Source organism: Triticum urartu, chromosome 7 (genome assembly GCF_003073215.2).
Source record: "Triticum urartu cultivar G1812 chromosome 7, Tu2.1, whole genome shotgun sequence".
Taxonomy (NCBI): Eukaryota; Viridiplantae; Streptophyta; class Magnoliopsida; order Poales; family Poaceae; genus Triticum; species Triticum urartu.
The window spans coordinates 202,955,573-202,968,173 of NC_053028.1; positions in this window are offsets into that span (position 1 = coordinate 202,955,573).

Sequence of the window (12,601 nt, forward strand, 5' to 3'; positions counted from 1 at the left end):
ATGCTTGTTATGTTCGGCTAGATAGCCGTCATCGCGCGTCGAGGCACGCCCCCACGATCCATAGATCGATTTGGTCGGACCTGCTCTATTCTTCAGGTCCTGCCGCAGGTCATATGTGTATCCCCAAGCTGTTGTGTCTCTACCTTTACGGAGAGATAGTATGGGCTAGTGTTTGGCTTGAGTTGTCGTTTTGTCCCAGCCACATGGTGGTCGGTCAGCCGTATTACGTGCTGCTGGTACGAGCTTAAGTGCCTCGTCATCGAATTGAGGTAGTAGTTTACACTTCGGGTAACTTTTGGTTGGGCGCAGGAGGCCATATTCCTCGGCTGCCAGTACATTAGTCCATCTGTCGTTGAGTATATCTTGATCATCTTGAAGCTTCTGTTGTTTCTTTTTCAGGCTCCTTGCAGTGGCTATTAGCCATTGCTTGCTTAAAGCGCTCCTGCTTGAGAGGTTCCTCAGGCACGATAAAGTCTTTGTCGTCGAGGCTCACCTCATCCTCGGAGAGTGGAAGGTAATTACTGTCCTCCGAGTCTTCGTTTGCGGCCCGTTCATCAGGGCTAACTTGCCCATCCTCCCGATCGTCGTGTTCGGAGTTTTGCTCGACGGGGTTTTCTTGGTCTCCGGCATCATCTAGATTATTGTTGTCTCTCGTGCTGGTATTGCTATCTTTGCCGCGGCGTGATTTAGAGCGGTGCCGTCGGTGTTTTGGTTGTATCTCAGGAGGTTTATCCTCTAATGGATTTTTCTCGTTATCGCCGTCACCCTCTTTGGGTGTATCCACCATGTACACATCATATGATGAGGTGGCCGTCCAGCATCCGATAAACGGCGGGTTTTGGGCCTACTCTTCTCCGACATCGTCGTCCATACCGTTGATGTCTTGGGAGCCGTAATCGAGCGTGTTAGTTAAGTCCTCAACAGTGGCGATGAAGTGGGTGGTGGGTGGGACGTAAAATTCCCCGTTCTCAGCCCCTAGTCCGGGCTAGGCATAGTTTGGGCATTGCTCCTCTGTAATGACGAGGGATCGCATCAAGTCCAGAGCCTCACTTCAAGGCGAGTTTTGGCCAGGGAGAAGAGAATCCGTGGAGTACGACGGGAAGGAGATTCCTCGGCCGAGCTCACACGATGCTGACTCCGAGAGTTTGGAGCCAGTGTCCGGGGAAGAGTCCGACTTTGTGATGGTTGCCAGCGACACTGCTTTCTCCGGATCTCCCGTACTGGGCTTAGTGGCCACAGATAGTCCGGCGGGGTCAGAAGTCCCGTCTTCGGACCTGGCGACGCGCTCTGGATCTAAGGCCAGAGCGGAGGTTGGAGTCGTGAATCCTCGGAAGATCAAGTCTCCTCGGATATCAGCGATAGAATCCAGGTTTCCAAAACTAATCTGGTGACCTGGGGCATAGTTGTCGATCTGCTCTAGATGGCCAAGCGAGTTGGCCCGCGGTGCGAAGCCGCCGAACAAAAGATCTGGCCGGGGAGAAACCCCCCCCCCCTCGGGGAAGCATCGTTGTAGATGGTTGATGAAGCCATCGATCCTTGTAATGACGATACATCGGAACTCTCAATGAAAGCACCAATGTCGGTGTCAAAACCGGCAGATCTCGGGTAGGGGGTCCCGAACTGTGCATCTAAGGTAGATGGTAACAGGAGATAGGGGGACACGATGTTTTATCCAGGTTCAGGCCCTCTTGATGGAGGTAAAACCCTACGTCCTGCTTGATTGATATTGATGAGTATGACGATTACAAGAGTTGATCCACCATGAGATCGTTGTGGCTAAACCCTAGAAGTCTAGCCTGTATGATTGTGATTGTTCTCTATGGACTAAACCCTCTGGTTTATATAGACACCGCAGGGGCCTAGGGTTATACAAAGTCAGTTACAGAGAAAGGAAATAATACATCCGGACACCTAGCTTGCCTTCCACGCAAAGGAGAGTCCCATTCGGACACGGGAGGAAGTCTTCTATCTTTTATCTTCATGGCCCAACAGTCCTGCCCATGTCACACAGGTCGGTCGGCCGAGGACCCCTTAATCCAGGACTCCCTGAAAGCTTATACCCAAACCTGCCCCAAATGGGACAATTTTTTTACCACTGCATGTTGATGCCGCTCCATGATAGCATGCCAAGTTTCATGAATTTCAGACGAGTTTTGGATTTACTATAATTTAAAAACCAGGCATCTCAACGTTTTGCCGGCAATCAACAGTGCACTGGTGTTTGACTTTCATTCCCATTTCTTGCATGGGGCCTAGAAATTCACCCTAGGACACACATGTGATTTTTCAACCAACTTTGGTGCACTGGAGCATGTGCTTGTAGTTCAAATAGAAACCCAATTAATGTATAAAAAGGCCAAACGAACCCCGAAAAATTCCAAAATTAAACACAACACTCCTATTGTTCTATGTTGACACTAGAAATTTTTTAAAAGCAATAAGAGGCAACGGATATCGTTCCGTTCCCAAAGGTAGCACGTTCGCTACCGAAACCATCATGCTTGTTGTGAGAAGCTCTGGTTTGTGAGAAGCTTATACCCAAACCTATCCCAAATGGGACAAAAATTTTACCACAACATGTTAATGCCACTCCATGATAGCATGCCAAGTTTCATGAATTTCAAACGAGTTTTGGATTTACTAGAATTTAAAAACCAGGTATCTCAACATTTTGCCGGCAATCAACAGTGCCCTGATGTTTAAAATTCATTCCGTTTTCTTGCATGGGACCTAATCATGCACCCAAGGACACAGATTTGATTTGTCAACCAATTTATATGCACTGGAGCATGAGAATGTATTTCAAATTTGAATTATGCACATAAAATGCCCAGAAAACCCAGTTAATGTATGAAAATGTCCAAACGAACCCCGAAAAATTCGAAAACTTAACACAACATTCATGTTGTTCTATGTTGTCACTAGAAATTTTTTGAAAGCAATAAGAGGCAACGGATATCGTTTCATCCCCAAATGTGGCACATTCCGTACCGAAACCATCACGCTTGTAGTGAGAACCTCTGGTTTGTGAGAAGCTTATACCCAAACCTATCCCCAAATGGGACAAATTTTTTACCACGGCATATTGATGACTCTCCATGATACCATGCCAAGTTTCATGAATTTCAAACGAGTTTTGGATTTACTAGAATTTAAAACCATGTATCTCAACGTTTTGCCGGCAATCAATAGTGCCCTGGTGTTTGAAATTCATTCCCATTTCTTGCATGGGACTGATGACCCACAAGTATAGGGGATCAATTGTAGCTCTTTTGGATAATTAAGAGTGACGAACCCAATGAGGAGTAGAAGGAAATGACAAGTAGTTTCCAGTAAGGTAATGTCTGCAAGTGCTGAAATTATAAGTAGCAGAGTAGTTTGACAGCAAGATAATTTGTAACGAGCAAGTAACGACAGTAGTAACAAAAGGGCAGCAAGGTAGCCCAATCCTTTTGAGGCAAAGGACAGGCCAAAACGATCTCTTATGATAAGGAAAGCGTTCTTGAGGGTACACGGGAATTTCATCTAGCCACTTTCATCATGTTGGTTCGATTTGTGTTCGCTACTTTGATAATTTGATATGTGGGTGGACCGGTGCTTAGGTGCCATTCTTACTTGAACAAACCTCCTACTTATGATTAACCCTCCCGCAAGCATTCACAACTAAGAGAAAAGTATTAAGAATAAATTCTAATCATAGCATTAAACTTTTGGATCCAATCGGTCCCTTACGGAATCGCGCATAAACTAGGGTTTAAGCTTCTGTCACTCTCGCAACCCATCTAATTGCTACTCCACAATGCATTCCCTTATTCCCAAATATGGTGAAGTGTCATGTAGTTGACGCTCAAATGACACCACTAAGGGGATCACAACATACATACTATCAAAATATCGAACACATATCAAATTCACATGATTACTTGCAACATGATTTCTCCCGTGACCTCAAGAACAAAGGTAACTACTCACAAATAATAATCATGCTCAAGATCAGAGGGGTACTAAATAGCATATTGGATCTTAACATATAATCTTCCACCAAATAAACCATATAATAATCAACTACAAGATGTAATCAACACTACTAGTCACCCACAAGTACCAATCTATAGTTCCGGTAACAAGATTGAACACAAGAGATAAACTAGGGTTTGAGAGGAGATGGTATTGTTGAAGATGTTGATGGAGATTTCCCTTCCCAAGATGGGAGAGTTGTTGGTGATGATGATGACGATGATTTCCCCCTCCAGGAGGGAAGTTTCCCCGGTGGAATCGCTCCGGCGGAGGGCAAAAGTGCTCCTGCCCAAGTTCCTCCTCGAGGCGGCGGCGCTTCGTCCAGAAAGTTCCCCCTTTATTTTTAGTTGGTCAAAATGTCTTATATACCAAAATTTGGGCACTGGAGGTGGGCCGAGGAGGCCACAACCCCCAGGGCGTGCTAGGGAGCCCTGACGCACCCAGGTGGGTTGTGCCCACCTGGTGGCCCCCCTCTGGTAGTTATTTTCTCCAATAATTCTTATATATTCCATAAAAATCCCCGTGAAATTTCAGCTCATTTGGAGTTGTTCAGAATAGGTAGCCTGACATAGCTTTTTGAGGTCCAAATTTCCAGCTGCCAGAATTCTCCCCCTTGGTGTCTACCTTGCAAATTATGAGAGAAAAGGCATTAGAATTACTCCAAAAAGCATTATTATGGATAAAAGCATTATAAATTACAGTAAGAAAACATGGTGCAAAATGGACGTATCAACTCTCCCAAGCTTAGACCTCGCTTGTCCTCAAGCGAAAACCGAAATCGAAAAACATGTCCACATGCTTTGAGAGATACGTGTCGATAAAAACAAAATACGGACATAGAAGCATCATGTTGATTATTATAACAGCAACAAAATTAAACATAGGACTTTTATCATAGAACTTTTAACATATACTTCTCATGAATATGTAATAGTTCATCACACAATCGAAGTATAAAGCAAAAACTCTAATAGAAACCAACAAACTATGTTCTCAGTCAACTTTGCAACTACAATTCATCATCTTTTCAGGAAGAGTCACGTGTCGAAGCCTTTAGGCAAGTCCACATACTCAACCATCATATAGTCTCCTATGATTGCTAACACTCACCTCGTACCCATGAGCAAAACGTTTCAACCAGACACATAGAAAGATAGGGGCTTATGATTTTGCCTCCCAACATACTCACCTCAAGGGTGATGTCAACAATAATAACTCATGCCACCCATATCCAACTAGACATATGTGCCAAGATCTTTCCTCAGCACATGATGCTTGCCAAAAGAGAAAAATAAAAGGAATAGAGAGAAAAACTTTGAATCTTTTCATAAAAGTAAAAGGTAGGCCCTTCGCAGAGGGAAGCAGAGGTTGCCATGCGCTTATTTCTTTGTATGCTCAATCCCTTAGTGCAAAAGAACATCACGTTACATTGCCCCTTGTGATAGCGACCTTTATTATGCAGTCTGTCGCTTTTATTCTTCACCATCACAAGTTCGTGCAACGCTCATTTTTCTCTTACGTTAAATGATCTCACACTTTTAGAAGCAATTTTTATTGCCTTTTTGCACCGATGACAACTTACTTGAGGGATCTTGCTCAATCCCTAGGTAGCTATGGTGGACACTTCAAAATAAGATTCGGGTTTAAGGGTTTTTGGTTGCACAAGTAGTATCTCTACTTAGTGCGGAATTTTTGGCTAGCAAAGATAGGGGCAAGCACCACATGTTAAAGGATCTATGACAATATGACTTCTATGCGAATATGAACAAACATAAATCATTGATTTGTCTTCCTTGTCCAACGTCAACAATTTGGCATACAATATTTTGATGAGGGCTCACAATCACAAAATATTTCTAGGATAGTATATTTATATGTGAATCTTCTCTTCACTTATTAATTCTTTCATGAGTTGCATCATTGACTAATGCTATGTTTGTCAATCTCTAATAAAATTTTCTACTTATACTTTTCCTTATGTGGTGCCATCATCTACCATACGATTAGTATATAATATTTTCTTTATTTATTTCCTTTCTTTTATTTGTTTCCTTTCTTATTTCTTTTCTTTTATTTTCAACATGAAAGTAAAGAAAGAAAAAAAATACTAAGCTTTATTATATAACTTGCACACGATTACAAGTATAGATCACTAAGCAAACTCTCGAAGAAGAAAGGATCAAACTAAACTTTTATTCAACTAAAGCAAAAGGATCGAACTAAAATAAGTAAAAGCAAAAAGATAGTGGGATGATACGATACCGGGTCACCTCCCCCAAGCTTGGCGGAAGCCAAGGGGAATGCCCATACCCGATACTCAGTTCTCCTTTAGTGGTGAAGAAGGTGATGGTGATGAAGCAATCCTATCTTTAAGGAGCGAAAGATTCTCCAATCGACGGATGACGCTCCGGAGGTAGGTGATGTGTTCTTGATGCAGAACATTCTCACGGGTGAGATACTTATTTTGTATGTGAACTATTTCAATGATGTGAACGACCTTAATCTCAGCAGGAGTAAGATGAGTAAGGTAAGGTTTAAGGATATCTTCCTCCTCCTCGTCAGCTGGCAGTGCTTGTTCGAAGATCAGAGACTGGTCTACGGTAACCTCCTTTCTCTCATCTCCTCCGACAGCTCCCGCGTGCTCTTCTCTCTTAAGCTCGATCTTCATCAACCAAGCATACTCTTCCACGTTGTTGGAGGAAGAAGAAGACATGATGCCTGGCCCAACAGATCTGATAGAAAACAACAAGAAAAGAGAACATGGGGTTTCGCCGCGATACGGTGATCAACAGATTCGGGAAGTATATTTTTTATCTTGGAGGACAAGCATATGGTAGAAAAACGGAGTATGGAAGGTGTCCCAGGTGGGCACAACCCACCTGGGCGCGCCAAGCAAGCCTGGCACGCCCTGGTGTCTTGAGCCCACCAAGGGACGCTTCCTGGAATTTTCTTAATTCCCAAAATTCTAAAATATTCCAAAACTGATAAAAAATATTTTTGCGGATTTTTCAGAGTCTGTTTACTTACCGTATCACGTACCTCCTTATTTTCACGATTCTGGAGTGTTCCGGAAGGACTCTTTTATGTGTTCTTCCGGTGTCATAGTATGGATAATATTGCTTTCAATATTAATAGGCGCACTTGAGATATAATGCTTTATTCGTTGCCCATTGACAACCTTCGGATTAGTACCAATGGAATTGTTTATTTTGATGGCTCCAAACCGGTAAACCTCCGCGATGACGTACAGGCCTTCCCATTTTGTGAGGAGTTTTCCCGCAAAGAATATGAAACAAGAATTGTACAAAATAACATATTCTTCGACTTTAAACTCACGCTTTTGAATTATTTTGTCATGCCATCTTTTAACTTTTTCCTTAAATAATTTTGCATTTTCATAAGCTTGAGTTCTCCATTCATCTAATGAGCTAATATCAAATAACCTCTTTTCACCAGCAAGTTTGAAATCATAATTGAGTTCTTTGATTGCCCAATATGCTTTGTGTTCTAAATCAAGAGGAAAATGACAAGCTTTTCCATAAACCATTTTATAAGGAGACATACCCATAGGATTTTTATATGCTATTCTATAAGCCCAAAGTGCATCATCTAATTTCTTAGACCAATTCTTCCTGGACCTATTGACAATCTTTTGCAATATTAATTTTATTTCTGTATTGCTAAGTTCAACTTGATCACTAGATTGAGGATGATAAGGTGATGCAATTATATGGTTAACATCATACTTGGGAAGCATTTTACGGAAAGCACCATGAATAAAGTGTGAACCACCATCAGTCATTAAATATCTAGGGACTCCAAACCTTGGGAAAATAACTTCCTTAAGCATTTTAATAGAGGTGTTGTGATCATCACTACTAGTTGGAATAGCTTCTACCCATTTAGTAACATAATCAACAGCAACCAAAATATGTGTATACCCATTAGAGGAAGGAAAAGGTCCCATGTAATCAAATCCCCAAACATCAAATCATTCAACAGCAAGTGAGTAATTCATAGGCATTCCTTGACACTTACCGATATTAACTATCCTTTGACATTCATCACAAGATAAGATGAACTTATGTGCATCTTTGAAGAGAGTAGTCCAATAAAATCCAGATTGCAATACCTTGTGAGCAATTCTATCTCCAGCATGATGCCCTCCATAAGCCTCGGAGTGATATTTTGATAGGATTTGTCCATGTACAAGCTCAGGTACACAACATCTAATAATACCATCTACTTCTTTATAAAGATGTGGGTCATCCCAAAAGTAATGTCTTAAATCATAAAAGATTTTTTCTTTTGTTGGTACGTAAAGTTAGGTGGTAAATATTTAGTAACAATGTAATTAGCATAATCAACATACCAAGGAGTACTATGAGAAACATTTATTGCAGCTAACTACTCATCAGGAAAACTATTATCAACAGGGAGTGGGTCATCAAGCACATTTTCAAGCCTAGACAAGTTATCAACAACTGGATTCTCAGCTCCTTTTCTATCAATGATATGTAAATCAAATTCTTGTAACAAGAGAACCCATCGAATAAGTCTAGGTTTAGCATCTTTCTTTTCCATAAGATATTTAATAGCAGCATGGTCTATGTGAATAGTTACTTCAGAATCAACAATATAAGGTCTGAATTTATCACAAGCAAACACAACTACAAAGAATTCCTTTTTAGTAGTAGCATAATTTCTTTGAGCATTGTCTAGAGTTTTACTAGCACAATGAATAACATTGAGTTTCTTATCAACTCTTTGTCCTAGAATAGCACCAATAGCATAGTCACTATCATCATACATAATTTCAAAAGGCAAGTTCCAATCAGGTAGTTGAACAATAGGTGCAGAAATTAAGGCTATCTTAATTGTTTCAAAAGCTTCTAAACAATCATCATAAAAAACAAAAGGAATGTCCTTCTGCAAGAGACTAGTAAGAGGCCTAGAAATTTTTAAAAAGTCTTTGATAAATCTCCTATAGAAACCAGCATTACCTAAGAAACTATGAATATCTTTTATATCCTTAGGACATGGCTTTTTCTCAATTGCATCAACCTTAGCTTTGTCAACTTCAATACCTCTTTCAGAAATTTTATGACCCAAGACAATGCCCTCATTAACCATAAAGTGCCCCTTCTCCCAATTCAAGACAAGATTTGTTTGTTCACATCTCTACAAAACTCGATAAAGATTGCTTAAACATCATCAAAAGACTTCCCATAAACAGAAAAGTCATCCATGAAAACATCAACAATCTTTTCACAAAAGTCAGAGAATATAGCAGTCATACATCTTTGAAAGGTAGCAGGTGCATTACATAAACCAAAAGGCATACGTCTATAAGCATAGGTTCCAAAGGGACAAGTAAAAGTGGTCTTCTCTTGATGAGGTTGAGAAACAGGTATTTGTGAAAAGCCGGAATATCCATCAAGGAAGCAAAAATATGTGTGCTAATATTTCAAGAATTTATCAATAAAAGGCAAAGGGTAATGGTATTTTCTAGTTGCTTTGTTTAATTTTCTAAAATCAATTACCATTATGTAGCCTGTGACAATTCTTTGTGGAATAAGTTCATTCTTATCATTAGGAACAATAGTTATACCTCCTTTTTTAGGAACACAATGAACAGGACTTACCCATCTACTATCAGCTATAGGATAGATTATACTTGCTTCCAGAAGTTTTAATATTTCCGTTATTACCACTTTGGTGATCAACAACGGGTGATCAACAACGGGTTTAGCATCAGGTTCCATATTAATTTTGTTCTGACATGGAGTCGGACTAATGCCCTTTACATCATCACGAGTATATCCATAGCAGCTCGGTGCTTCCTCAGAACTTCCAATAATCTTTCTTCTTCATGTTCTGAAAGGTTAGCACTAATAATAACAGGATATATCTTCTTTTCATCAAGATACGCATATTTCAAAGTGTCTGGCAATTGTTTTAATTCAAACACAGGATCACCTTTAGGTGGAGGAGGACCTCTCAGAGTTTCAATAGGAAAATTGTGTTTAAGTAGAGGACGTTGTTCAAAGAAAATTTTATCTATTTCATTTCTTTCATGCATATGAAAATCATTCTCATGGTCTAGCAAATATTGTTCTAAAGTATCGGTAGGTGGTACAACAAGAGAAGCAAGACCAATCAATTCATCCTTACTAGGCAATTCTTTTTCATGAAGATTTCTACTAAACATGGAAAAATTAAACTCATGAGACTCACCACCAAATCTAACACCAATAGTTTGTTTCTTACAGTCTATCTTAGCATTAACTGTATTCAAGAAATGTCTACCAAAGATAATGGGACAAAAGTCATCTTGTGGGGAACCAAGAACAAGAAAATCAGTAGGGTATTTTATTTTCCCACACAAGACTTCAACATCTCTAACAATCCCAAATGGTGATATCACTACTAGAAAAACGGCTATAGCTAATATGGACATTAATGGCGCACCATGTATGTGGTGCGCCACTGCTATATAGTAGTGGCGCACCAGATATTGGTGCGCCATTATTGGCCATATTAGTAATGCTGCACCTGTTGTGTACTAAACATGGAAAAAAATAAAAAAAAATTGTTAGCAGTGGCGCACCAGGGGATAGTGCGCCATTACTAGTTGGATAGTGCGCCATTACTAGTTAAAACTAGTAATGGCGCACTATCCCCTGGTGCGCCACTGCTAACAATTTTTTTTATTTTTTTTCAAAACTAGTAATGGCGCACCTCACACCAGGTGCGCCATTAGTAACCCTGGTTACCAATGGCGCATTCTTAGGAGGTACGCCATTGGCAACCTGGGAGCAGCTAGCTATTTTTGACAGCCACCTACCACACTCACTTTCCCCACTTCATTCTCTCCACCTCTACCAAGCTTGGTCTTGGCTGCCTCCTCCTCACCTCATTTGCACCATAGATTCACCCAAATTAAGTGGTTAAATTTCCTTTTTTTTGATAGGTAAGTAAGGGAAAGCTTTTTTTATGTTCTAGATCTACTTTTTTGTCCCTCCAACAACATACACACCTTTTCTGGCCTAGATCTACGTATGTTTGTGGTGTTGCATATGATTGTGTTTGTAGGTACCGGTATTTGAAATGCGATAGTTGACAATATTTTGCCAGAATGTTGATTCATTTCCGTTTCGGCGAGAATTTGGCACTATGCATTCTTTTTGGTCCTATTTTTAGGCAAAATCATGCCGATTTTTTTGTTCTAAAATATCGTTTTGCTCTACCCCGCAGGCGACCATGGTCCACACGATGACCGAAGGCATCATGAATAGGTTTTTGAGCTCCGCGAAGGTCGAGATGCTTCAAAAGAACGAGACAGAGATAAGATGTTCGTGTCGAAGATGCAAGTTGAAGAGCCTTATGGACCCGGATTCCGGACAGGTGCGGGACCACATGCTCTTGCGTGGTTTCATGGATGGCTATCGGTGGCAAGGTGATGAAGATGATTATGAAGTCGTCCATGGGGGCCGGGCAAGAAATAAGGAAGGGCAGCAAGACAACCGCGGCGAGGGCGGGCGAGAAGACTAAGAATCTCCATGACATGATCACGAAGTAGATGCAGGACACAGTCATCATGTAGAAGATGCTGGACATGATGATGAGGAAGATCAAGACGAAGGGCATGATCATGAAGATGAAGATGCCGGAGGAGACGACGATGGACCATCAATGGCCTGGGTGCAGGACCCTCATATTCAAGAGCTGCTTCTCAAGTAGACGGGTAACGCAAGAGCTGTCGCCCGAGAGAAAGCCAAGCTGGATCAACTGGAGATAGACGCGGTTACTCCAATGTATGAAGGATGCAGGCCCGAGGATACCCGCCTTAAAGTAACGCTCATGGCTCTGGGGATGAAGGTAAAACACAAAATGACTGACGCATGCTTCGATGAGAACATGTCATTCTAGCAGGAACGTCTTCCCAAGGGGAACAGGTGCCCGACCAATTTCGAGGAGGCAAAGAAAATCGTGTGTCCTCTAGATTTACCGCACGTGAGATACCATGTGTGCATGAACGATTGCATCATTTATCAGGGCGAGCAGGCAGAGTCTACCATATGTCCGGTGTGCGGCGACACTCGATACAAGAAGAGGAAAAAAGATCTTCGAAAAGTGGTGTGGTACTTTCCGATCACTCCTCGTCTGCAGCGGTATTTCATGGACCCTAAGCTAGCAAAGCTCCTGCATTGCCACGCGGATAGGGAGGAGAAGAAGCGAGAAGATGATGGAAATGATCTGGAGATAAATAAAAAAGACAAGATGCTGAGTCACCCTAAGGATGCGAACCAGTGGCAAGCGTTGAACTTCGAACACCCAGAATTTGGGGACGATCCAAGGAACATCATGCTGGGCGCGAGCACCGATGGAGTCAACCCGGCCTGTGTTTGTGTGGATGTACAACCTTCCCCCTGGTTGTGCATGAAGAGGAAGTACATTCACATGAGTATGCTAATTGAAGGGCCGAAACAACTAGGGAACAACATCAATCTGTATCTGGGGCTGCTGAAAGAGGAGCTAGACACGCTGTGGAAAACGCCAGCCAATACGTGGGATGCCGCAG